The 15,151-nt window shown below is 44.5% G+C and overlaps 1 protein-coding gene across 2 annotated transcripts in view; it reads right to left on the bottom strand.

Moving 5' to 3' along the window:
- The window catches only part of LOC124616764, a 443,813-nt gene that overhangs the window by 354,505 nt on the left and 74,157 nt on the right, over positions 1 to 15,151 (bottom strand). The gene's annotated exons all lie outside the window — the stretch shown is intronic.

Genomic DNA, 15,151 nt, shown 5'->3' with positions numbered 1-15,151 from the left:
GATTCGAACCTGCGACCGTAGCGGTCGCGCGGTTCCAAACTGTAGCGTCCAGAACCGCTCGGCCACTCCGGCCGGCACCACTGCATTAAAGACACATAATGTGTATCCACAGGATATATGGACTGTAATTGAAAAAGTGTCATGATGATCTCTGCAATGGCAAAAGTTTCCGGACTAGTCCCCCATTCGGATCTCAGGGAGGAGACTGCCGATGGGAGGTCACCATGAAAAAAAAAGATGGATTAACCATCGAAAAGATAACGTTCTACGAGTCGCGGCGTGGAATGCCAGTAGTTTGAACGTGGTAGGGAAGCTACAAAATCTGAAAAGGGAAATGTAGAGGCGTACTCTACATACAGTGCGTTTCAGCCAAGTAAAATGGAGAGAAGACAAGGATTTTTGGTCAGACGATTATAGGAAAATATGAACAGCAGCAGAGAATGGTATAATTGGAGGGGGATTTGTTATGAATAGGAGGGTAGGACAGAAAGTGAGTTACTGTGAACAATTCAGTGATAGGGTCGTTCTCATCAGAATCGACAGCAAACCAACACAGGAAACAATAGTTCAGTTATACATGTCGACTTTGTAAGCAGAAGATGAAGAGATAGAGACAGTATTGAGATTATTGAACGGGTAATTCAGTTCGTAAAGGAAGATGAAAATCTAATAGTTTTAGGGGATTTGAACGCAGTTGTATGCGGGGGAGTAGAAGAAAGGGTTATGGGAGAATACGGGCTTGAACGAGAGAGGAGAAAGACTAATTGAGTTCTGCAATAAATATCAGTTTGTAATACTGAATACTCTATTCAACAATCACATGAGAAACGATATAACTGGAAAAGCCCTGGAGATATCGGACAATTCCATTCAGATTACATCATGATCAGGCAGAGATTCGGAAATCACATATTGCATTGTAAAGCTTACCAATGGAGCAGATGAAGTATCGGACCACAATTTTGGAATGTTGAAGAGTAGGCTGAAATTTAGGAGGGTAGACCGGAAGAATCATAGTGCAAAGCAGAGGGATATGAAAGTACTAGGCAATGAAGAAATATGCTTAGAGTTCTCTTAGCCTATAGATACTGTGAGAATGAATAGATCAGTAGGCAGTTCAGTTGAAGAGGAATGGACATCTCTAAAAATGAGGATCACCGAAGCTGGAAAGGAAAACGTAGGTGCAGAGAAGGCAACTACGAAGAAACCATGTGTAACAAAAGAAATACTTCAATTGATCGATGAAAGAAAGAAGTACAAAAATATTCAGGTTAACTCAGGAATACGTAAATACAAAACGCTTAGGAATGAAATAAATAGGAAGTGCAGGAAAGTTAAGGAGAGATGGTTGCGTGAAACATGTGAAGAAATCGAAAAAGAAATGTTTGCAAGGACTGACTCAGCTTATAGGAAAGTCGAAACAACCTTCGGTGAAATTAAAAGCAAGGGCAGTAACATTAAGAGTACAGTGGAAAATCCACTGTTAGACGCAAAGGAAAGAGCGGATAGGTGGAAAGAGTACACTGAGGGGGAAGACTTGTCTAATGACGCGATAGAAGAAGAAACAGAAGTCGATATAGAAGATATAGCGAATCTAGTATTAGAATCAGAATTTAAAACAGCTTTGGACGACTTAAGCTCAAATAAGGCAGAAGGGATAGATAACACTCCACTAGAATTTCTAAAATCGTTGAGGGAATTGGCAATTAAACTGCTAAGTGTAGAATTTATGAGACTGGAGATATACCATCAGACTTTCGGAAAAATATCAGCCACAAAATTCCGAAGATAACAAGACCCGAGAGTGCGAGAATTATCCCACGATCAGCATAACAGCTCACGTATCCAATCTGCTGACAAGAATAATATACAGAAGAATGGAAAAGAAAACAGAGGATCGGCTAGATGAGATCAGTTTAGCTTTAGGAAAGATAAAGGCACCAGAGAGGCAGTTCTGACGTTGCAGTTGCTAATGGAAGCAAGGCTGAAGAAGAATAAAGACACGTTCATAGAATTTGTCGACCTGGAAAAAGCCTTCGACAATGTAAAATTGTGCAAGATGTTCGAAATTCTGAGAAAAACAGGGGTTAGCCATAGGGAGAGACGGGTAACATACAATATGTCCAAGAGCCAACAGGGAATAATAAGAGTGGACGACCAAGAACAAAGTGCTCGGATTAAAAAGGGTGTAAGACAGGGATGGAGTCTTTGGCCCCTGCAGTTCAATCTGCACATCGAAGAAGCAATGATGGAAATAAAAGAAAGGCTCAGGAGTGGAAATAAAATTCAAGGTGGAAGAATATCAATGATAAGATCCGCTGATGACATTAATATCCTTTGTGAAAATGAAGAAGAACTACGTGAGCTGCTGAATGGAATGAACAGTCTAATGAGTACAGAATACGGACTGAGAGTAAATCGAAGAAAGCCGAAAGTAATGAGAAGTAGCAGAAATGAGAACAGCGACAAACATCGGAATTGTGGATCAAGAAGTAGACGAAGTTAAGGAATTCAGATACCTGGGCAGCAAAATAACCTATGACGGACGGAGGAAGGAGGACATAAGAAGCAGACTAGAGATGGGAAAAAGGGCATTCCTGGCCAAGCGGGGTCTACTGGTATCAATCGTGGGATTTAATTTAAGGAAGAAATTTCTAAGAATGTATGTTCGGAGCACAGCTTTGTATGGGAATGAAACGTGGGCTGTGGGAAAAGCGGAACAGAAGAGGATCGAAGCATTTGAGATGTGGTGCTAGAAAAGAATATTGAAAATTAGGTGGAATGATAAGGCAAGTAATGAGGAGGATCTTCGTAGAATGGGCGAGGAAAGAAATATATGACAAACACTGGCAAGAAGAAGCGACAGGATGGTAGGACATATGTTAAGGCATCAGGGAATAACTTCCATGCTACTACAGGAAGCTGTAGAGGGTAAAAATGGTAGAGGAAGACAGAGATTAGGATCCATCCAGCAAGTAACTGAGGACGCAGGCTGTAAGTGCTACTCTGAAATGAAAAAGTTGACACAAGACAGGCATTTGTGGCGGTCCGCATGAAACCAGTCAGCAGACTGATGACGCAAAAAAAAAAAAAAGAAAAAGTTAAAAAGGAGGAGCCCGCTCCCTGATCGGCCAACACTCTGCCGCCACCTCTATGGAGCTATCCGTTATCGCGGGTGTCAGCCACTGCTCTCCATGCTTCGGCCCGGCCGGCGTCATTGAATAAGTGATAACCAGCCCAGTGCCCAAGGCATCCGGCAGCAATGTAAAGAAATGCACTTTATTAGAAAACGTGCGTGTAACAGTCCCTAGTGTCCACTCGTGACGAGTCAGAAAGCCTAAAGTGAAATGACGGAATCTGGGGCTTTTGCTACAGTGGGCACCTCCCACCCACGTGTGACCCCCCAACCAGGCTCCCGCCACGATAAAAAGGCAGCAGCTCGACGACACGAGACAGGACCACAGTCAGCACCTCTCGGTCAATTGTGGGCGGTTCTAGCCCAGAGCCGGCCGCTGTGGCCGAGCGGTTCCAGGCGCTTCAGTCTGGAACCATGCGACCGCTACGGTCGCAGGTTCGAATCCTGCCTCGGGCATGGATGTGTGTGATGTCCTTAGGTTAGTTAGGTTTAAGTAGTTCTAAGTTCTAGGGGACTGATGACCTCAGACGTTAAGTCCCGTAGTGCTCAGAGCCATTTTGAACCAATCTATCCCAGATAATGATCTAAGACTATGTCAACCTCCCCCTTCCCTCTCTGGTCCAATCAGTACCAAGCTCCAAACCCTCTCCCCAGCCCCGTTTTCTCTCTAGAGCATCGTCATATGCACTCCGTACTCCGTAGCGAAAGGGCGAAGACAGTTAACCTACTAAAGTGATGGCAAATATCCAGTTGTGATGTCCCTCACTATCGATGAAAAAATTAACCACCATAAAATACGTAGGAGATTGTAGCTGGAGTAAGCGAAAGCACAGTCCAGGTTTGGATTCATTTGCAGCAATCGTAAGAGAACGTTCTTATCGTCCTCGAAGGAACTGGGCTACTAAACATCTATTTGACCGATCTTTTTTAATGGTAGTTGTACGTCGGCCTGAGACCCTTCGTTTTATCGTTATGTATTAACAACGATATAAAAATACAAGAATAGATACTACCCCAGCATAGCAAAGCGCTAATATACACTGCTGGCCACCGTAAATGCAACACCAAGAAAGACAAGAGGTAGCACAACAAAATTTATTTTGTAGATAACATGTTGACCAAGTATCAAATGATTATGTTTACAGACGTCTGTGACATGTGGTTCCTGCCAGAATCAGTAGCCAGAGTAGCCGCCATTGTTGGAGATCTCCGCTGCCACACGTCTCCGCATTGAGTCAAAGAGACGTTGGATGTGTTCCTGGGGTACAGCAGCCCAAGCAGCTTCCACACGTTGCCAAAGATCATCTGGTGTGGCAGCTGGGGATGTAATCTGGGTCACTCGTTGAGCAACCATGGACCACATGTTTTCTATCGGCGAAAGATCCGGAGAGCGAGCCGGCCAGGGAAGCAATTCAATCTGGTTATTGACGAAGAACCTTTTGACAATGGGTGCCACGTGTGGTCGCGCATTATCCTGTTGAAATATGGCTGTGGCCGAGCCCTGAAGGTAAGGAAGGACAACTGGCTCCAGCACCTCGGATATGTAGCGCCGGCTATTTAAAGTACCGGCAATGCGTACTAGAGGCGTGCGAGAGTAATATCCAATACCGCCCCATACCATAATACCCGGTGCAAGACCAGTGTGGCGGTGCATAATGCAGCTGTACAGCATCCTCTCTCCACGGTGTCTCCACACTCGAATCCGACCATCGTGGTGCTACAGACAGAAGCGTGCCTCGTCAGTAAAGACAACGTCATTCCATTCTGCCGTCCACATCCGTCTGTCATCACACCATTGGCGACGGAGACGTCTGTGGTTCTGCGTCAATGGTAGACGAAGCAATGGACGTCTTGCGGACAGACCACTCTGCTGTAAACGGCGTCGAATGGTACGCGCAGACACTGGATGATGCGTTACAGACGCAATGTGCTGTGCTATGGTTCGGGATTTCACTGAGCGATCCGTCACTGCCATGCGCACAATTTGCCTATCAGCACGTGCAGTGGTGCACCGAGGTGAATGCGATCGACCACGTCGGTCCGTCGTACCCTCCTGCAACCAACGGTCACATATCCGCATTACAGTTGTTTGGTTTCGTCCAACACGACTAGCGATTTCTCTGTATGGTAATCCACAATCTCGGTAAGCACCTATCCTTCCTCTGTCTAACTCGGATACTTGATCAAACGATGTTCGCTGTTGTCTACGAGGCATAACTGATCGTCTTGTGAAACAACCACAAGGTAAACACACGTGCCGAACGTACACTCGTCGAAATCGCCAAGCCTTAAATGGCGCTATGAGGTGGCGCCACAGGCGCGCGTGATGTGCGTCTGCGCTGAAATTCTAATCAGTTGCATATCTCATCGCTGCAAACCCATGGTGTAAATTTCACTTGATTCGGATGCTTCCTTCAGGGTGTGGCATTTACGGTGGCCAGCAGTATATATATATATATATATATATATATATATATATATATATATATATATATATAAGCTTCCCAATTCGATCCTCCCAATACAACACCCACCCATACACCAATTACATACTCTAAGTTTATAATAACCTTAACATTTTTTCTCATTATAACACCTTACAGTTCTCTACGTAAGTATCTAGACACACACTAGAGGCCGTTAATTTGGGAGTGTCCTCCAGTCGACACGCAGATCGTATTAAAAAAAAGAGAGAGAGAGAGAGAATCCAGAGAAAATTGTCCGTTACAAGGCAAGGACACGTGTGTAGGATTTGCAAGAGGAGTTTGCCTGCAATGATTTTATGTTGCAACTCTTCCATTTGGTTCGTGTTTGCATAGAAAAACAGTAATATCAGAAAATTGAGTCCGCCTTGATGCAAAACACCTTGTTATTCGTTTATTTCTTTATTCTCCCAAACTAGTTTCGGCGACAAATTTCACCATCATCAGTGGTTTTTTTTTTTTAAATCTACAACATGCAGAAAATAGCAATGTTATACAAACACCGTAGCACATTATTACATTTTTACTATTCGTTTTTTGAAATATAGTTTTCTATGGATACTTTCATACTATCTTATCTATTGTATGTTATAGCATGTTTTAAGCAATTATTGTCGCTGTTTGCGACATATTTTCTGTGCGCTTTTTTTCTGTTGCCGTTTTTTACTTAGCGATGACATGATGTTCGCTAAGTAAAAAACGGCAACAGAAAAAAGCGCACAGAAAATATGTCGCAAACAGCGACAGTAATTCCTTAAAACATGATGTAACATACAATAAATAAGGTAGTATGAAAGTAGCCGGCCGGGGTGGCCGAGCGGTGCTAGGCGCAACAGTCTGGAACCGCGCGACCGCTACGGTCCCAGGTTCGAATCCTGGATGTGTGTGATGTCATTAGGTTAATTAGGTTTAAGTAGTTCTAAGTTCTAGGGGACTGATGACCTCAGAAGTTAAGTCCCATAGTGCTCAGAGCCACAGCCAGTATGAAAGTACCCATAGAAAACTATATTTCAAAAAACGCATAGTAAATATGTAATAATGTGCAACTGTGTTTGTATAACATTGCTATTTTCTGCATGTCTTAGATTTAAAAAAAAAACTACTGATGATGGTGATATTTGTCGCCGAAACTAGTTTGGGAGAATAAAGAAATAAACGAATAACAAGATGTTTTGCATCAAGGCGGACTCAATTTTCTGCTATTACAGAAGTTTGCCTGTTTCACGGTTCAGTCTTATAGTTGTCCAGACAAGTCCTTCGACTTGTTACCCGTCTCCACAGCAGTACTCTTGCATGGAGGAGGGACAACATAGATCCCAAGAAATTCTGCAGAGTAAATTTTATGAAACACGAGTTTGAGGTGAGCTCCACGATAATTCTACATCAGCCAACGTATATATCGCATATAAGGCATGGGAATGAGATAAGAGAGATATATGGTTAAAAAAAAGATTTAACTACTTGAAGTCTGTATTGCTTAACAATACTACACGCAGAACAGCAATATATGTGAACATTTCCCGCTCTGTTGACTTCCTCCCATGGTATTCGAGAGCGGGCTTAATGGTAGGGCAGCATATATCTCTCCTGTCTGCTTCACTAACCTCGAAGCGGTTCGTAGTTCTCCTGATTGATTGTCAAAGAATCCTTTACCTATATTTAACTTGTGCTAAACACAGTACGTGCAATATATCAAATTTCGACTGAAGTAGAGTATATCCTAAGCTTCCCACCCCACACAGGTACTCTGCGAACTTGTCTCCCAGTGTGATCTACATATGTATTTTAGGAATTTAAGCGACAGTCGAAGTACAAGAGCTTTCTGAGACAATTCCAGAGTAAATATATGTCGCCTGTGCCGAGAAATAAGCTTTGTAACATCATTTCATGGAAAGAATAGTTGTCAGTAAATATCCGTAAGAGACATGTGCGCAAGGAAGTCATATATATATACTGTCGAAAAAAAAACTAGTACAATTGGAAAGACGACGTCGATTTTGATCCGATGACGGCATATCTCACCTGGGGGATAGTAGATAATGGTTTTAACGTCGTCCGCCAACAGACAGAGTAGTGGTATAGTTATTAGAGCGCCGTCTGCGTTTACCCTTTAATAGGGAATGCTCACAGCCAGAAAGCTCAGAGTGATGAAAACGTGTGAAGGAAGAAGGCAACCATGCCACGGAGATGCAGTCATGCTTCCTACAACTAACTGAGCGAGTTTGAAAGGGGTCAGGAAGGTCCTTTCGGAGAATTGCCATACAAGCTGGACGCGCTGCGTCAGTTGTGAAACGATTCTGGTGTCAGTGGTCACGTGAAAATTCTCACACCCGCAGATGAAGTTCTGGACGTCCACGCATTACAGACACCCGCCAGGATCGTCGTATTGCAAGGCTAGCATTGGCAGCCCATACAGCTACCACAGTGCAAATAAGAGGGCTTGTGAGCCCAGACGTGTCAACACGAACTGCTGCGAACCGGTTATTAGCAGTGGGACTACTGGCACGCACACTTCTAGCCCGTCTTCCACTCACGCCACAGCGCGATTCAATTGGTGTCTTCAGAGGATCACTTGCAAGATGGAATGGCGCGCCATGGTCATCAGCAATGAAAGCAGATTCTGCCTGCAAGCAAGTGATGGTCGCTTGCGCGTACCACATGGACCTGGTGAGCGCTGCCTCCTAGACTGCATTTGTCCAAGACACACTGGACCCAACCCAGGCCTTATGGTCTGGGATGTGCGGTACTACGTCACTCCGTAACAAATGTTCCATTAAAAAAGTATTGTTTTCTAGTACATAATCGCCAGTACTCCTGCAAAGTAATAGCACAAGGTGGGTAACGTAGATCTCCACCAAAGAGATAATCTACAGAAAGACTCGTCACTACAATTTTCTAAGACATATACACACCTGCTAAAATATACCACTGATGTATAATATCTTTTTCGTCTGTGCTACCAACCTCCTTCTATTGTGTAGACTTTTTCAATTAAAATAACTAAATGCAGACAGAGCACTGCTTACAGTCTTTTCTCACTCTTGATAGTCCGGAAGGTGCTACCCATACACCAGGCAACTCTTCTGTATTCTTATCATTACTGCAGAACGACCATAGTGCTATATATAAGTGTTACATTCGAAAGGGGCCAATGCTATTTTGGTAATATACACATTTTTACTTTAATGTGGTGAATAACTTCCTGGACTGAGAAGAAATATGTAATAATATGACATTTATGTGTAATACCTGTGTCGCCTACACAAAGTTGTTGCAGCCAGTCCATTAGAACATCCGTTTGTTTAACATCTCCCAGATCCAAATTGCAGCAAGACCGTACTTCACGCACTGCTGTAGTCGTTAAATTATGGGACACTGACAGGCACGTGCCGGCTTTCTGTCAGATAACTTTCTTGCGTGATCGCTGCAACAGCAGCCCTAACAATACGGATCAATTGTGTCGTGACAGAATTTGATATTTTTTCTATACAGCATACCCCGATACAACACTGAGTCACTACTGGATTAGAGGAGCATACATGTTGCCTCTGGAGTGCTATCCCCACACGGGATAGCACTTGTTACCAGATGACATCGACCCAAATGAATGTATAATACACTCCTGGAAATGGAAAAAAGAACACATTGACACCGGTGTGTCAGACCCACCATACTTGCTCCGGACACTGCGAGAGGGCTGTACAAGCAATGATCACACGCACGGCACAGCGGACACACCAGGAACCGCGGTGTTGGCCGTCGAATGGCGCTAGCTGCGCAGCATTTGTGCACCGCCGCCGTCAGTGTCAGCCAGTTTGCCGTGGCATACGGAGCTCCATCGCAGTCTTTAACACTGGTAGCATGCCGCGACAGCGTGGACGTGAACCGTATGTGCAGTTGACGGACTTTGAGCAAGGGTGTATAGTGGGCATGCGGGAGGCCGGGCGGACGTACCACCGAATTGCTCAACACGTGGGGCGTGAGGTCTCCACAGTACATCGATGTTGTCGCCAGTGGTCGGCGGAAGGTGCACGTGCCCGTCGACCTGGGACCGGACCGCAGCGACGCACGGATGCACGCCAAGACCGTAGGATCCTACGCAGTGCCGTAGGGGACCGCACCGCCACTTCCCAGCAAATTAGGGACACTGTTGCTCCTGAGGTATCGGCGAGGACCATTCGCAGCCGTCTCCATGAAGCTGGGCTACGGTCCCGCACACCGTTAGGCCGTCCTCCGCTCACGCCCCAACATCGTGCAGCCCGCCTCCAGTGGTGTCGCGACAGGCGTGAATGGAGGGACGAATGGAGGCGTGTCGTCCTCAGCGATGAGAGTCGCTTCTGCCTTGTTGCCAATGATGGTCGTATGCGTGTTTGGCGCCGTGCAGGTGAGCGCCACAATCAGGACTGCATACGACCGAGGCACACAGGGCCAACACCCGGCATCATGGTGTGGGGAGCGATCTCCTACACTGGCCGTACACCACTGGTGATCGTCGAGAGGACACTGAATAGTGCACGGTACATCCAAACCGTCATCGAACCCATCGTTCTACCATTCCTAGACCGGCAAGGGAACTTGCTGTTCCAACAGGACAATGCACGTCCGCATGCATCCCGTGCCACCCAACGTGCTCTAGAAGGTGTAAGTCAACTACCCTGGCCAGCAAGATCTCCGGATCTGTCCCCCATTGAGCATGTTTGGGACTGGATGAAGCGTCGTCTCACGCGGTCTGCACGTCCAGCACGAACGCTGGTCCAACTGAGGCGCCAGGTGGAAATGGCATGGCAAGCCGTTCCACAGGACTACATCCAGCATCTCTACGATCGTCTCGATGGGAGAATAGCAGCCTGCATTGCTGCGAAAGGTGGATATACACTGTACTAGTGCCGACATTGTGCATGCTCTGTTGCCTGTGTCTATGTGCCTGTGGTTCTGTCAGTGTGATCATGTGATGTATCTGACCCCAGGAATGTGTCAATAAAGTTTCCCCTTCCTGGGACAATGAATTCACGGTGTTCTTATTTCAATTTCCAGGAGTGTACATACACCGCCTGCAATATAATTCGCACCACCACGTGTGGGGTCACTGGTAGTAATTCAGTAGTGTGTCAGGGTTTACTGCATGGGAAAAATATCTGATTATGTCATAACACAAGGCATCTGTAATATGCCAATTATAATTTTTTGCTGACACCAATTTATAGATATGCTTAGAATAAGCATTATACAAAGGGAGCAACTAGAATTTGTGGCACAAACTCTATGACTTTGGCTCTGAGCACTATGGCACTTAACATCTGAGGTCATTAGTCCCCTAGAACTTAGAACTACTTGAACCCAACTAACCTAAGGACATCACACACATCATGCCCGAGGCAGAATTCGAACCTGCGACCGTAGCGGCCGCATGGTTGCAGACTGAAGCGCCTAGAACCGCTCGGCCACACCGGCCGGCTGTATGACTTTAATGTAAGCACTAGATATATGGGAGGGATGACCTCACATATGTGTGCTTTAACAGTTGGAAGGAAATCACACTGTAGAGATATGGTTGTTGTTGTTGTTGTTGTTGTGGTCTTCAGTCCTGAGACTGGTTTGATGCAGCTCTCCATTCTACTCTATCCTGTGCAAGCTTCTTCATCTCCCAGTACCTACTGCAACCTACATCCTTCTGAATCTGCTTAGTGTATTCATCTCTTGGTCTCCCTCTACGATTTTTACCTTCCACGCTGCCCTCCAATACTAAATTGGTGATTCCTTAATGCCTCAGAACATGTCCTACCAACCGATCCCTTCTTCTGGTCAAGCTGTGCCACAAACTTCTCTTCTCCCCAATCTTATTCAATACTTCCTCATTTGTTATATGATCTACCCATCTAATCTTCAGCATTCTTCTGTAGCATCACATTTCGAAAGCTTCTATTCTCTTCTTGTCCAAACTATTTATTGTCCACGTTTCACTTCCATACATGGCTACACTCCATACAAATACTTTCAGAAATGACTTCCTGACACTTAAATCTATACTCGATGTTAACAAATTTCTCTTCTTCAGAAACGCTTTCCTTGCCATTGCCAGTCTACATTTTATATCCTCTCTACTTCGACCATCATCAGTTATTTTGCTCCCCAAATAGCAAAACTGCTTTACTACTTTAAGTGTCTCATTTCCTAAACTAATTCCCTCAGCATCACCCGACTTAATTCGACTACATTCCATTATCCTCGCTTTTGTTGATGTTCATCTTATATCCTCCTTTCAAGACGCTATCCATTCCATTCAACTGCTCTTTCAAGTCCTCTACTGTCTCTGACAGAATTACAATGTCATCGGCGAACCTCAAAGTTTTTATTTCTTCTCCATGGATTTTAATACCTACTCCGAATTTTTCTTTTGTTTCCTTTACTGCTTGCTCAATATACAGATTGAACAACATCGGCGAGAGGCTACAACCCTGTCTTAATCCCTTCCCAACAACTGCTTCCCTTTCATGTCCCTCCACTCTTATAACTGCCATCTGGTTTCTGTACAAACTGTAAATAGCCTTTCGCTCCCTGTAATTTACCCCTGCCACCTTTACAATTTGAAAGAGAGTATTCCAGTCAACACTGACAAAAGCTTTCTCTAAGTCTGCAAATGCTAGAAACGTAGGTTTGCCTTTCCTTAATCTTTCTTCTAAGATAAGTCGTAAGGTTAGTATTGCCTCACGTGTTCCAACCTTTCTACGGAATCCAAACTGATCTTCCCCGAGGTCGGCTTCTACCAGTTTTTCCATTCGTCTGTAAAGAATTCGTGTTAGTATTTTGCAGCTGTGGCTTATTAAACTGATTGTTCGGTAATTTTCATATCTGTCAACACCTGCTTTCTTTGGGATTGGAATTATTATATTCTTCTTGAAGTCTGAGGGTATTTCGCCTGTTTCATACATCTTGCTCACCAGATGGTAGAGTTTTGTCAGGACTGGCTCTCCCAAGTTCTAATGGAATGTTGTCTACTCCCGGGGCCTCGTTTCGACTCAGGTCTTTCAGTGCTTTGTCAAACTCTTCACGCAGTATCGTATCTCCCATTTCATTTTCATCTACATCCTCTTCCATTTCCATAATATTGTCCTCAAGTACATCGCCGTTGTATAGACCCTCTATATACTCCTTCCACCTTTCTGCTTTCCCCTCTTTGCTTAGAACTGGGTTTCCATCTGAGCTCTTGATGTTCATACAAGTCGTTCTCTTATTTCCAAAGGTCTCTTTAATTTTCCTGTAGGCAGTATCTATCTTACCCCTAGTGAGATAAGCCTCTACATCTTTACATTTGTCCTCTAGCCATCCCTGCTTAGCCATTTTGCAATTCCTGTCGATCTCATATTTGAGACGTTTGTATTCCTTTTTGCCTGCTTCATTTACTGCATTTTTATATTTTCTCCTTTCATCAATTAAATTCAATATTTCTTCTGTTACCCAAGGATTTCTACTAGCCCTCGTCTTTTTACCTACTTGATCCTCTGCTGCCTTCACTACTTCATCCCTCAAAGCCACCCATTCTTCTTCTACTGTATTTCTTTCCCCCATTCCTGTCAATTGTTCCCTTATGCTCTCCCTGAAACTCTGTACAATCTCTGGTTCTTTCAGTTTATCCAGGTCCCGTCTCCTTAAATTCCCACCTTTTTGCAGTTTCTTCAGTTTTAATCTACAGGTCATAACCAATAGATTGTGGTCAGAGTTCACACCTGCCCCTGGAAATGTCTTAAAATTTAAAACCTGGTTCCTAAATCTCTGTCTTACCATTCTTACCACCAGATGTGGTGTCAAGACGAAACTGTCATATCCCCTACATGTAGACAAAACTGTGGCATCAAGATGCATAAATTTGGAAAAACTGGCAAAGAGACGCTGGAAATATGCCTATGTCCATGTCATAAAAAAGTGTAGTGGTTCGACGTTAAAATGGAATATTGCAGCATCTTTGCGTAGAGGACAGGTAGCTTGTGTATTTGGATAAAATGTAAAATTTTGGTAGGGAATTTTAACAGAATGGTGATGTGTGACTACATAACATGAAACCACAACTTCGCTGTGAAAGCGGAAAACTACCAGGGAAGCAGTAATGTTATTGTAAACAGCGATAAAACTGTTACATCTTTCTTGGCTAAAAATCGTGATATTACCATACTTGAAGCTTTAATTTCAAACCAAGGAATGTACAGTGTGTTTACCCTTGTAGAAGTCTGTATAAATGTATTAAATACCAAAAACTATTGAACAACAGCCTCTGTGGTCCACTGCAAAACAGGAACTGGGACTGATAATGAAAGATATGTTTGTGTGGCTTGCTATTACACATATATTTTGGCAGTAGCAGCATCAAAGCTTGGCAGGATCTGTCCCACAACTGACTTGCTTTTACACACGTGTTTTGGCAACAACTCCATCAAAGTTTGGCAGAATCTACACCACAACAGGAATTGATGGATACGGATATGACGTCATTTCATTAAACTTCTCTGACCACCACGTCATGAACATTAAAAATGTAAAAGGTTTACCTCACCCGAAATTAGCTTGCAGAGAAGGCTGGAAATTATATTTGTAACACATTCCAACTAGCATGGGTACGATTAGACTTTGGTGCTCATTACCAATCATGGGTCAAACCGAAACGTTTCTTTGGTTGGTTGGTTTTGGGGAAGGAGACCAGACAGCGTGGTCATCGGTCTCATCGGATTAGGGAAGGATGGGGAAGGAAGTCGGCCGTACCCTTTCAGAGGAACCATCCCGGCATTTGCCTGGAGTGATTTAGGGAAATCACGGAAAACCTAAATCAGGATAGCCGGACGCGGGATTGAACCGTCGTCCTCCCGAATGCGAGTCCAGTGTCTTACCACTGCGCCACCTCGCTCGGTGAAACGTTTCTTTCATGAGGCGGTTGATTTGTGGGAAGACCTCGAGAAACCTGGTATCTGGAAACTATGTAAAAAAAAATTTCTTCCGGCTAAACGACCACAGGAGAAAAAATATCGACTATTACCACCTTTACACTCGTGAACAGCATTTAATAGTATATAACAGGGCAGACCGGGCAAGCGATTTGAAGATAAAATTTTAGAGCTGCAGCAAAGATGATTAAAAGGATTAAGGGGACCTGCCATATGAGACGTGGACGGTTCAAATGACTCTAAGCACTATGGGACTTAACGTCTGAGGTCATCAGTCCCCTAGAAAATGGTTCAAATGGCTCTGAGGACTATGGGACTTAACTTCTAGGGTCATCAGTCCCCTCGAACTTCGAATTACTTAAACCTAACTAACCTAAGGACACCACACACATCCATGCCCGAGGCAGGATTCGAACCTGCGACCGTAGCTGTCACGCGGTTCCAGACTGTAGCGCCTTTAACCGCTTGGCCACCCCGGCCGGCCAGTCCCCTCGAACTTAGAACTACTTAAACCTAACTAACCTAAGGACAGCACACACATCCATGCCCGAGGCATGATTCGAACATGCGACCGTAGCAGCCGCGCGGTTCCGGACTGAAGC

Source organism: Schistocerca americana, chromosome 5, assembly GCF_021461395.2.
Source record: "Schistocerca americana isolate TAMUIC-IGC-003095 chromosome 5, iqSchAmer2.1, whole genome shotgun sequence".
NCBI classification, from domain to species: domain Eukaryota; kingdom Metazoa; phylum Arthropoda; class Insecta; order Orthoptera; family Acrididae; genus Schistocerca; species Schistocerca americana.
This window is presented reverse-complemented; position numbering and strand designations above follow the sequence as displayed.